Genomic DNA, 12,341 nt, shown 5'->3' with positions numbered 1-12,341 from the left:
CTGACTTTGGACATATAAAGTTTGTATGTGAAAACTATTTCTAAGAGAGAGAGAGAGAAACATTCAGCTTTTCCAAAGTCACTTCACTCGCCCATAAGAGGGAGGCTTGTGTTACCTGTGCTGGCACATGTACAGATCAAATATACCTCAGGAACCGCAACCTGGACTCATACATGCTGCTATGAGATCCTGTGGTATAATGGCTAAAAACAACATGCTTAATTCATTCAAACAGATGACAGTGCATGGCATGAAACCAGCAATCCAAGCACTTGTTGTTAAGCAGACTGAATGTGTGTCATTCGGACAACTGCGATGACAGCAGGGGAGAGATGGGGCTACAGCTTGGCTGGTTCAGATCGGAACAGACACCTCAATAACATCATTGATTTAGTAACACTTTATTTTAAGGGTCCGTAATAAACCATTCATAAGGCATTTATAAAGTATGTGTTCACCATTTATTAATCATTACTCTCACATTTATAAACAATTTACTAATCATTAGTAAAGTATTTTTGCAGCCCCTAATCTAAAGTAAGCGCTGTTTATGCTTTATTAATACTTTATAAATGTATTGAGTGACCAGTGTAATTTCTCACAAAAAGCTGGGCATGCTATTGGTAGATATTCCAACAGTACCCGGTAAAAGCATAAGCGCACAACATAGGATGTTTAAGGAAATATATATACATTTGTGAAGTACCTTACTAACTTTTACAAATGCAGGAGTAATGAATAATAAATGGTGAGCAAACTGTTGGTAAATGCCTTATAAATGGTTTATAAATGCCTTATAAACGGTTTATAACGGACCCTTAAAATAAAGTGTTACCATTGATTTTCAGTGAGCAACAAACTGATTGGATTGGTATCTGAATCTTCAAATGAAATGGTTAAACGAGACAGGTTGTTAGCAGTGAACTGAGATAGTTACACAGCAACATGTAGTCATTGAAGGGCTTGAACACAAAGAGCTGAGGTGGAAGCACCCAGATCAGGACACAACCTTAGGGTAATGGGGCTGGGCTAGATAATAACACTGGTAACTGTTCCTTTCTATTGCTCTGCACAAGGCAAGGTCTGGGGAAACTATTCAAACTGAAATTACATTTTAGCACTGCAGCCCTCGGGAACATTACAATGAAATTCTGCAAATTTCCAACACTCACCTGAGGCAAAGACCATAATGAATTTTTATTATTCTGTGCAGGCAATCAGTACAGAATTGAGTGAGGACTGTGAGCATTTAAAGCTGCAATGGATCATTTCCGTTACTGCAGTCAGAGAGAGGGAAAAGGACAGTGGGGGTCCATTTTGAATCATCTCCGTTATCACACAAGGGGACGAATACACTAAGCTCAGCACAGTTCAAGTCAACCAGGAGTACCAAGATATCCCAAATCCCCAAACTCTTTATCTAAATCCTCTCATATATCAGGTGTACATCTGCATTGCAGATCAGTAGTGTACTCCATCAGTCCCTGTGCATGTGCCACTTTGAAGACTTCCTAGCTCTAATCACGTTGAGTAGAGGAAATCCCCAGCCTTGGCATGAGCACACCTTACGCCGGTCCCTGCCACAGAGGCCCAGTCTGGACCCTTTCATCTACTGAGAGTGTGAGATGCGTTTAATCCGGACCCGGCTACCCTTGATTCTAACTGACGCTAGGATCAATCAGATTACACTGAAGCATATGCTGGAACAAAGGAGAGGAACGCCAAGGCATCTTGTCATACTATTCACTTTACAAGTACGAGTTATGGGATACAATTCTGACTGCACTGCTAAGAATAATGTAAACTGCTGCTTAAGTATAGGTTACAAACTTCCATCAATTTAAAGTGATGGTACTGTACTCAAGGACTGACCCCCCTCACCCCTCTCTCTTTCTCTGTTGTGATTAACCAGGCATGGTCTAATTGTCTCAGTTGAAGATCCAACAGACTGATCTAACATAGAGATCCTATTCAAATGCTATTATTATTCTAATTCCTAATTCTATGGTTCTAACCATGAACTTGTTGTTGAGTCATACTGATTAAAATGAATGATTAAAATGCCCACCAAATGGCACTCAGTCACTTTGTGATCAAAAACAATATATTAATGCAGTGGATGATATGACAGGAGTGAGAGAACAGGGTCTGACAGCCAGACAGAAACGTTTGCATCTGGAAGACGCGGATAATAAAGTGGAGATAAAAAGCTTTGTTTGACTACGTAGAATAAGAAACCCATAGAATATGCATGAGGTTGTTGGGCTCACTGCTCAAAACCTTTCTTATGAAAAGATTGAGGAGGGCTTAGAGACGACAGAAAAAGATAGATGGAGAGAGAGATCATGAGGACATACAGTATTGTACAGACACAAACATGGGGCTCCTGTCTGGTGCAGAAAAGCAGAGAGGTGACATCCGGTCCAGACATTGCAGCAGAGCAGAGTACAGAGCTGCTGATGAGAAGTGAAACAGCACAACCAGATGGATGAAAAACAGCTTAGCAGCTTGCTCAACCACAGAGCTGTAGTTTCTCCCAAACCCTAACACAACGATGGCATATCAATATTTGGCACATCTGAATTATATTCCTGTACTATCCAGTATATCTAACTGTGGCTTAAAATGTTTTGGATTAAATCGTTGATTAATGCTGATCAATTATTTCCTTAGTAGGCTATGTCCTACATCCTACCAATAGAAATCACTGTCGAGCACTCCATCACTACAGTTTTCCACTTTGATAACAGGGGGATTCACATGAAACTTGACACACGAGAGCATGATCTTATTGTGCTTTTTACAAGGTCACCTATCATAGTCCTCCTCAACACCGGATGTTAACGAGCCTTTTAACTCCGTTTACTGCATGTAATTCCTCAGCACTCCTCAGGACATCATAGAAATCAATTGCCAAGTCAGACGTTTGCTCTCTATAACCTGGACGGGACCTGCACATTTCATAGCGAATTGCTACCAATAAAAAAGCCAGAAAATGTGGTTGAGCGAGGCAATACTGGGGTATATTAATGTACTCCCTGTTTAGTGCAGTTCACTGCGTTGTTGTGTTGGTCTGAGAGAGGAGGACTGAAAGAGGAAGACAGAGAGAGGACTGAGAGAGGAGGACTGAGAGAGGAGGACTGAGAGGAGGACTGAGAGAGCCCATTTGGATCTGCTTAGTTTTATCAGTGCATCAGGGTGTAATGGCAATTTAATGGAACAGGCTTGAAAGCATTTTCCTTGAGAGGCTGACGGTGAGGTTTATCACTCAGTACACCCAACCACAGAGCCTAGTGATGTCCAGTGAGGACACACAAAGAGTGTCAACGAAATAGAAGTAGCAATGTGTTCACTCAGATCAATTCAGTTAAGAGATAGTTGAGTTATTTTACCTGATCCAGAGAGCAAATTGAAGATGACAAGGGAACTTTACAGGTTGAAGATTGGTCATGTGAGGACATGCCATCCATAACAGTCCCCTGGCTGTCTCTCGGTGCTCGTCTGCTTAGCCATCAGGCTAACCATACAGCCAGAGCCATCGAACAGATGCTCCATGTCTCCTATCAGACGTGCATATATGCTCACCACTAAACAACACAGCATCCATCATGTCTGCTGTGGCGAGCCACTCCTCCTAGCCAGCCTGCTGAGAGTGACTGGGGGAATAGTAAATACTACGTACACACACTGACAAAAGGCCATTTCCCATCATCCATCAGACTTAGACGACTTCTTTAGATGGGATGCAGGAAAACATGGAGTATCCAGACTAATGCTAATATCAGCTTTAAGGAGAGCCTGGCAGCAAGATCAAGTCTCATGGGTAATTGTCTGAGATGTATATCTAGTGGTAAGCCCCTCCTTCACTCGCAGGCTCTAACTGGCTTGTTGGGACGCTTTTTCTTCTTTTCACCGTTGCCAAGGTGACACAGACACACTACCATGACCAGATGACCAGACTGGACACCTGCAGTTGGACAACTCCTAGTGAAAAGAACTCTCCATTGAACGCAGATTGTGTTGACAAATACCATCTAATATAGAAAAATTAAGATTGAGCCCAGCTAAACAGTGATTCACTTTTTAAGGTATTGGGGGCAGTATTTTCATTTTCGGATGAAAAGCGTGCCCAGAGTAAACTGCCTAATACTCGGGCCCAGAGTCAAATATTTGCATATTATTAGTAGATTTGGATAGAAAACACTCTGAAGTTTCTAAAACTGTTTGAATGATGTCTGTGAGTATAACAGAACTCATATGGCAGGCAAAAATCTGAGAAAAATCCAACCAGGAAGTGGGAAATCTGATGCTTGTAGTCTTTTCAAGTCATTGCCTATCTAACACACAGTGACTTAGGGTTCATTTTGCACTTCCTAAGGCTTCCACTAGATGTCAACAGTCTTTAGAACCTTGTTTCAGGCTTTTGCAGTGAACAGAGAGCGAACAAGAAGGCCGGGAAGTTGGTGACTCAGAAAATTACATGAGTTCATTGGCACGCTTTCACGTGATGAGGTAGCTGTGTTCCATAACATTTTTCAAGAAATTGGAATTGTCCGGTTGGAATATTATTGAAGTTTTATGTTAAAAAGGCCCTAAAGATTGATGCTATACAACGTTTGACATGTTTCTACGAACGTAAATATAACTTTTTTTCACTTTTCGTCATGAAATTTTCGGCACGCTTCCTACATTTGGAGTAGCTTACTGAACACGCAAACAACAAGGAGGTATTTGGACATAAATTATGGACTTTATCGAACAAAACAACATTTATTGTGGACCTGGGATTCCTGAGAGTGCATTCTGATGAAGATCATCAAAGGTACGTGAATATTTATAATGCTATTTATGATTTTAGATGGCTCCAAAATGGCGGGTATCTGTATTGCTGGTTTGGTTTTCTGAGTGCTGTACTCAGATTATTGCAAAGTGTGCTTTCCCCGTGAAGCTTTTTTGAAATCTGTCACAGCGGTTGCATTAAGGAGATGTTTATCTATAATTCTTTGAATAACAGTTTAATATTTTATCAACGTTTATGATGAGTATTTTTGTAAATTGTTGTGCTCATTCACCGGATGTTTTGGAGGCAAAATATTTTCTGATCACGCGCCAATGTAAAATGGGGTTTTTGGATATAAATATGATCTTTATCGAACAAAACATACATGTATTGTGTAACATTGAGTCCTAGGAGTGTCATCTGATGAAGATCGTCAAAGGTTAGTGCTTCATTTTAGCTGTGTTTCTGGTTTTTGTGACGCCTCTCCTGCTTGGAAAATGGCTGTGTGGTTTTTCTTGTTGACGCTCTGTCCTAACATAGTCTAACTTTATGCTTTCGCCGTAAAGCCTTTTTGAAATCCGACGTGGTTGGATTAAGGACAAGTGTATCTTTAAAATTATGTAAAATAGTTGTATGTTTGAGAAATTTGAATTATGAGATTTTGTTGTTTTGAATTTGCCGCCCTGATATTTCACTGGCTGTGTCCCGACGCTAGTGTCCCACGTAGCCCACAGAAGTTAAACATGTTGAATAGGCATGTGTAGTAATTCCCTGTCTCCTCCGCCAGATCATCAATCAGACAGGATTGTCCTTTCCACAATAAGTGCATAATAGGTTTAGCAGATCAACACTGCACAAAGACTCTGGATGTACAGTCTTATCCTATCTTGACAGGCTATTTACAGCAGTCCATTCAGGCTGCATGGTGATGGGGCTCAAGCCTTCATCCCTGTCAAGAATTCCCAGCCAGCCAATATGGATAGTTATTGAGTGTGGAGCTTGTTCATTTCCTAAACAGGCCATTACTGGCAAGAACATGGTGGCACATATCTAATGTAATTCTGTCCCAGACAGATTACATTTTCCCTTCAAGCACTGCAGGGCCTGTCAGACTCCATCTACTGTCAGTCTGCTGTCAGAACCACTCTTCTCACAGTCCCCACGGACAGACAATAACAACAGCCCCATCTGCATCTCTGGGAAGAATGACTGTTCCTCTTTTGGACAGCAGAGGAAACGTTGGGTGCATCTCAATTGTCTACAATGGCTTCCTCTGTCCATCTCCTTTCCTTGCTTTGCACTGATTAGAATGAGCAGGGCAGGTGAAGCAAATTCCCAACAGACACCTACCAGGTTGCTTTCACCTATCCTGTGTTATAAGATTAGTTCAGATGAAGGAGAGGAGACGAGGGGAGGAAGCCACTTTAGACAATGAAGATGTCCCCCCCGTCTCTATGAATGTACAGCCCAATAACCCTTCCTGACCAGTCTACCCATACCACTACCCTGGGCTACAGCCCCTCAACCAGATGGACAATTAGTGTCACAGTGGATAGCAAATTGGGCCAACGGGCCTATCAGTCTCCTCCACTGGCCTTAACGATGTGTAATCAGGCCCAGACTGATGGTGTACTTACTGTCAGTGGGCCACATAAACACCAGAGAGGAAAGGCATCCCTCCACGGCCTGAAATGAATGATCTTAATCAACAGTTATGATGAAGCAGTTTGTTCATACGAGCTAGGAAGACACACGGGCTACAAACACAGACAGATTGAGTTGGTTGCCAGTATGCATCATGGGAGCGGTTACGGCCTGGCTTACAGTAACGACCCCATCAGTATAGTAAGAGGGTGAAGACATCATCGCTGCCAAAAAGCATTTTCCTCACAGAGCTGTGCTGCTTCTACTTTCGCTCACTTCTCCCTCCCTGGTCTCTGCTTCATTACAGCTGCATGGAAAGTGCATCTAAGGGCTCAGTACAGGTAACTGCCAAAATAAAGGAAACACCAACATAAAGTGTCTTAATAGGGTGTTGGGCCACCACGAGCCAGAACAGTTTAAATGCACCTTGACATAGATTCTACAAGTGTCTGGAACTCTATTGGAGGGATGTGACACCATTCATCAATGAGAAATTCAATAATTTGGTGTTTTGTTGATGGTGGTGGAAACCGCTGCTTCAGATGCAGCTCTAGAATCTTCCATAAGTGTTACATTGGGTTGAGATCTGGTGACTGAGACGGCCATAGCATATAGCATACATCGTTTTCATGCTCATCAAACTATTCAGTGACCACTGTGCCCTGTGGATGGGTGCATTGTTATCTTATGTGGGCATAGCCATGGTAGCCAAAATAATCGCCTGCTCAGCATATTTATACATGACCCTAAGTATGATGGGATGTTAATTGCCTAATTAACTCAGGAACCACACCTGTGTGGAAGCACCTGCTTTCAAAATACTTTGTAACCCTCAATTGCTCAAATGTTTCCATTATTTGGGCAGTTACCTGTACAGAACACTTCCAGAGGTTGCCGTACACAGTTGAATACTTTTTACCCATAGAGACTGAGAAGGGGAAGAGTTCACTGGATGAACAGACAGAGGACTAAGGAGAGTGGGACAGAACAGTGGCATTGTTGAGACGCCCAGCCACTAAAACAGACGTAGCCACAAGCTGCAAAACAGAAGCCCCTGACAGGAGTCCTGCAATACACCCTCCAAAATAACATTTCAGCACAGCATGAGACGGGAGAGAAAAGGGCCAACAGGCAGCCTGCCAATCCCAAAGGATGCCCAGAAGCTAGCTGTCCTGAATCTCTGTGTCTCGGTCTCTCTCTCTCTTTATCATCTGACCTCCAACCCTTTCTTTTTCTCTATTTCAGTTATTCACCTTGTCCCAGAGTATTGAGGGCTGCCATGCGGCCCGCAGCCTGCCGATACAGTCAGCCTGTGTTCACTGAGGCTTGGCAGGTAAGCCGGTAGAAGAAGGATGTCTTAGACAACGCCCTCTCCTCCCTTCCCCACGGTCTGATTGGCCCTGCCGGCAGAGACAGATATGTCCAGGTAATCACAGCAGACTTTTCCCTCCTCTGCACCAACCATGGTTCCATCTAGACTGGGCTCATTCTAATGGGTCAGGGAACACAGACTGAGAGCAGACTGCTCTGAGCTACACAGCTGGGCTCTCAGTCTAATCTGTTTACAGAAAATCGTATGCAAAAGAATATTCTAGCTATATTGACTTTCATGTCTTGTAGTACGTTCAGAATGTTTTTCAGTTAGTCAGTACCTAGTGTAATTCAAAGAGTGTACATTTTCTATTGCTATTTCACAACATACCAACCTGAGCCATTAATAATTGAAGAAACAAAAGATATTCATGAGCTGAGCCTGGCATTCAGGCTGAAATTGATGGGTGCCCCACGTCAGGGAAAATGGATGGCTTGATGTTCTCGTAACATTTAGGAAGGGCCAGCCTATACCTGACGCACCAGTCCCGCCCTCAGTTTAAGGGGTTATGGAACGGAAATGTCAAGTCTGGACGGCGGTCGGCCAAAAAAACACACCAGAGAAATAACACCAGGATTGATCTTCAGGAACCAATACAAAATGTACTTAAACATAACAGAGACAGATAGCTACAAACAAGGGCAATGCTTGGAAAATTGTCCTAAATTGAGGATAGATTGATGGCACTATTGTTCCAGGGAAAGCAATGCAGTAAGATATGAGAGATAGGATGAGGAATCAGAGAAATAGACTTGAATGTATCTATCTTGTTGTGGACAAATCAGGCCATCATAGTGTATTACAGAATATGAATTTGGTTATTCGACAGCTTTTAATACAACTGAGATACTCAATGTTCTCTGAGAATATGTGTTCCCATGGCTAAAAACTGATCAGTATTCTCTTATTAGACTAACCTCAATCAAAGCGCTGAGGCATGGAGTCAGAGCTGTAGAAACTTTAGACACCGCAAACTAACATGGCACAGGCATTACTTTAAACGTTTCTGTTCAACTTCTTCTTCCCTAAACATTATTTTCCAGACTCATCCGGAATTCTCCTTTTCAATTAACAGGAAGGTCAGGCTTTTCGGATGGAAGCGAAAGAAACACAGCCCTGGTTTTTAATGAGAAGCCAGACTCAGGAGCATGACTTTCTAGCCGTCTGTCTGGTTACACTTACTATGGTCATATGGAGCACAGGACTGAGAGATGGACAGAATGTAGCCTGGGGTGCCGAAAGAGAAGAGGGAGAAAGAGACAGAGAGGGACATAGAAAAGCAAACACATACAATGAGATGCCCTATTGACATCAAACAGAATGAGGCACAGTAAATAAGGTATAGCTAGCTATTCAACATGAATAGCACACAGCATACAGGAAACAAAGTGCAGAGTGGCAGGCAGCAATGACATGATGGTATCACTCTACTTTATATCAATGGCTTCCTAAGAGATTTCAGCCAACTCTGGAAAGTGGCACATGGTATAGAATCATCCCCCCAGCACTATGCTCATAATAGATCAACATCAGTGACTCATCCTGGCAAGATAGCAGCACTCCTCCCCAGTCTGGACTGTGTGTGCATCCTCAGCATACTGTCTACAGAGGTCCTCCCTAACCGCGGCAGCATGTCTATGGTTGAGGTGCCACTGCAACATGGCCAATGCATACACAACCCTGGAGATGAAGGTTATTTCCTGAAGTCAATCACCATCTCTCCACTTTAAAATCAATGGCTGAGCTGTAAGCATGGCTGAGACGTTCAAATTCCTGGGGTCCATCATCTCCCACAACCTCAAGTGGGAGGACAACATCACAGCAATCGCCAAGAAGGCACACCAGAGGATGGTTCAGGTCAATCATGACCAAAACCTCCCGCCACCTGGTTCACGATGATCTTCTCATTCATGGACTATGCACCCTGCACTATCATCCTAGAACTGCACATTGGTCTTTGCACTCTCTACACATCCTCATATGCACCAAACTCATAGATATTTCCCACCGCACATCATCCAGTACATTTAAAAAAAAATAAAAAAAGGTAAACATCTCTACATACATAATTTAAAATGTAGCTTAGTGAAGCTTGTAGTTCTTAGCTTACATAAGATTGTACATACCGCATGTTGATGTGTAAACTCTGATTCTACAGGTTGTCTGTATATCTTGTGCATTGTATACTCCGTGCTCTTACATTTTCTTTTATTTCACCTTTATTTAACCAGCTAGGCCAGTTGAGAACAAGTTTTCATTTACAACTGCGACTTGGCCAAGATAAAGCAAAGCAGTGACAAACAACAACACAGAGTTACACATGGAATAAAAAAACGTACAGTCAATAACACAATAGAAAAGTCTATATGTGTGCAAATGGCGTAAGGAGATAAGGCAATAAATAGGCCATAGTAGCGAAGTAATTACAATTTAGCAAATGAACACTGGAGTGATATATGTGCAGATGATGATGTGCAAGTAGAAATACTGGAAATACTGGTGTGTAAAAGAGCAAAAAAGTAAATTAAACAATATGGAGATGAGGTAGGTAGCTGGATGGGCCATTTACAGATTGAGGCGGAGCTAGTTTGTCTGTCTATCTTGTATATATACAGTTGAATTTGGAAGTTTACATACACTTAGGTTGGAGTCATTAAAACTCCTTTTTCAACCACTCCACAAATTGATTGTTAACCTGTTGGGGCTAGGGGGCAGTATTTTCACGGCCGGATAAAACATGTACCCGATTTAAACTGGTTACTACTCTTACCCAGAAATGAGAATATGCATATAATTAGTAGATTTGGATAGAAAACACCCTAAAGTTTCTAAAACTGTTTGAATGGTGTCTGTGAGTATAACAGAACTCATATGGCAGGCCAAAACCTGAGAAGATTCCATGCAGTAAGTACCCTGTCTGACAATTTGTTGTCCTTCTAGGGCATCTCTATCAAAAATACAGCATCTCTGCTGTAACGTGACATTTTCTAAGGCTTCCATTGGCTCTAAGAAGGCGCCAGAAAGTGAAATGAGAGCTCTGCAGTCTCTGGGCGAAAAACAGCAAGAGTGTTTGTGAGTGGTCAGGCAGGGAACACTGACACTGGAGCGCACGTGCACGAGAGGACTCCATTTATATATTTCTCTCTTTGAACGAATACAACGTCGCCAGGTTGGAATATTATCGCTATTTTACCAGAAAAATCGCATAAAAATTGATTTTAAACAGCGTTTGACATGCTTCGAAGTACGGTAATGGAATATTTTGAATTTTTTTGTTACGATATGCGCCCACGCGTCACCCTTCGGATACTGACCTCAACGCACGAACAAAACGGAGCTATTTCAATATAACTATGGATTATTTCGAACAAAAACAACATTTGTTGTTGAAGTAGAAGTCCTGGAAGTGCATTCTGACGAAGAACAGCAAAGGTAATCCAATTTTTCTAATAGTAAATCTGAGTTTGGTGAGGGCCAAACTTGGTGGGTGTCAAATTAGCCCGGCCATCACAGCTAGCTATCTACACAGAATATTGCAAAATGTGCTTTCGCCGAAAAGCTATTTTAAAATCTGACACCGCGATTGCATAAAGAAGTTCTGTATCTATAATTCTTAAAATAATTATGTATTTTGTGAACGTTAATCGTGAGTAATTTAGTAAATTCACCGGAAGTTTGCAGTGGGTATGCTAGTTCTGAACATCACATGCTAATGTAAAAAGCTGGTTTTTGATATAAATATGAACTTGATTGAACAAAACATGCATGTATTGTATAACAATGTCCTAGGAGTGTCATCTGATGAAGATCATCAAAGGTTAGTGCTGCATTTAGCTGTGGTTTTGGTTTTTGTGACATATATGCATGCTTTGAAAATGCTGTGTGATTATTTTTGGCAGGGTACTCTCCTGCCATAATCTAATGTTTTGCTTTCGTTGTAAAGCCTTTTTGAAATTGCAACTGCACATGGGGACAAAGATCGTACTTTTCGGAAAAATGTCCTCTGGTCTGATGAAACAAAAATAGAACTGTTTGCGCATAATGATCATCGTTATGTTTGGAGGGAAAAGGGGGAGGCTTGCAAACCGAAGAACATCATCCCAACCGTGAAGCATGGGGGTGGCAGCATCATGTTGTGGGGGTGCTTTGCTGCAGGAAGGACTGGTGCACTTCACAAAATAGATGGCATCATGAGGAAGGAAAATTATGTGGATATATTGAAGCAACATTTCAAGACGTCAGTCAGGAAGTCAAAGCTTGGTCGCAAATGGGTCTTCCAAATAGACAATGACCCCAAGCATACTTCCAAAGTTGTGGCAAAATGGCTTAAGGACAACAAAGTCAAGGTATTGGAGTGGCCATCACAAAGCCCTGACCTCAATCCTATAGAACATTTGTGGGCAGAACTGAAAAAGGTGTGTGCGTGCGAGGAGGCCTACAAACCTGACTCAGTTACACCAGCTCTGTCAGGAGGAATGGGCCAAAATTCACCCAACTTATTGTGGGAAGCTTGTGGAAGAAACGTTTGACCCAACGCTACCAAAT

The sequence above is a fragment of the Salmo salar genome, chromosome 03 (genome assembly GCF_965601325.2).
Source record: "Salmo salar chromosome 03, fSalSal1, whole genome shotgun sequence".
Classification (NCBI taxonomy): domain Eukaryota; kingdom Metazoa; phylum Chordata; class Actinopteri; order Salmoniformes; family Salmonidae; genus Salmo; species Salmo salar.
This window is presented reverse-complemented; position numbering follows the sequence as displayed.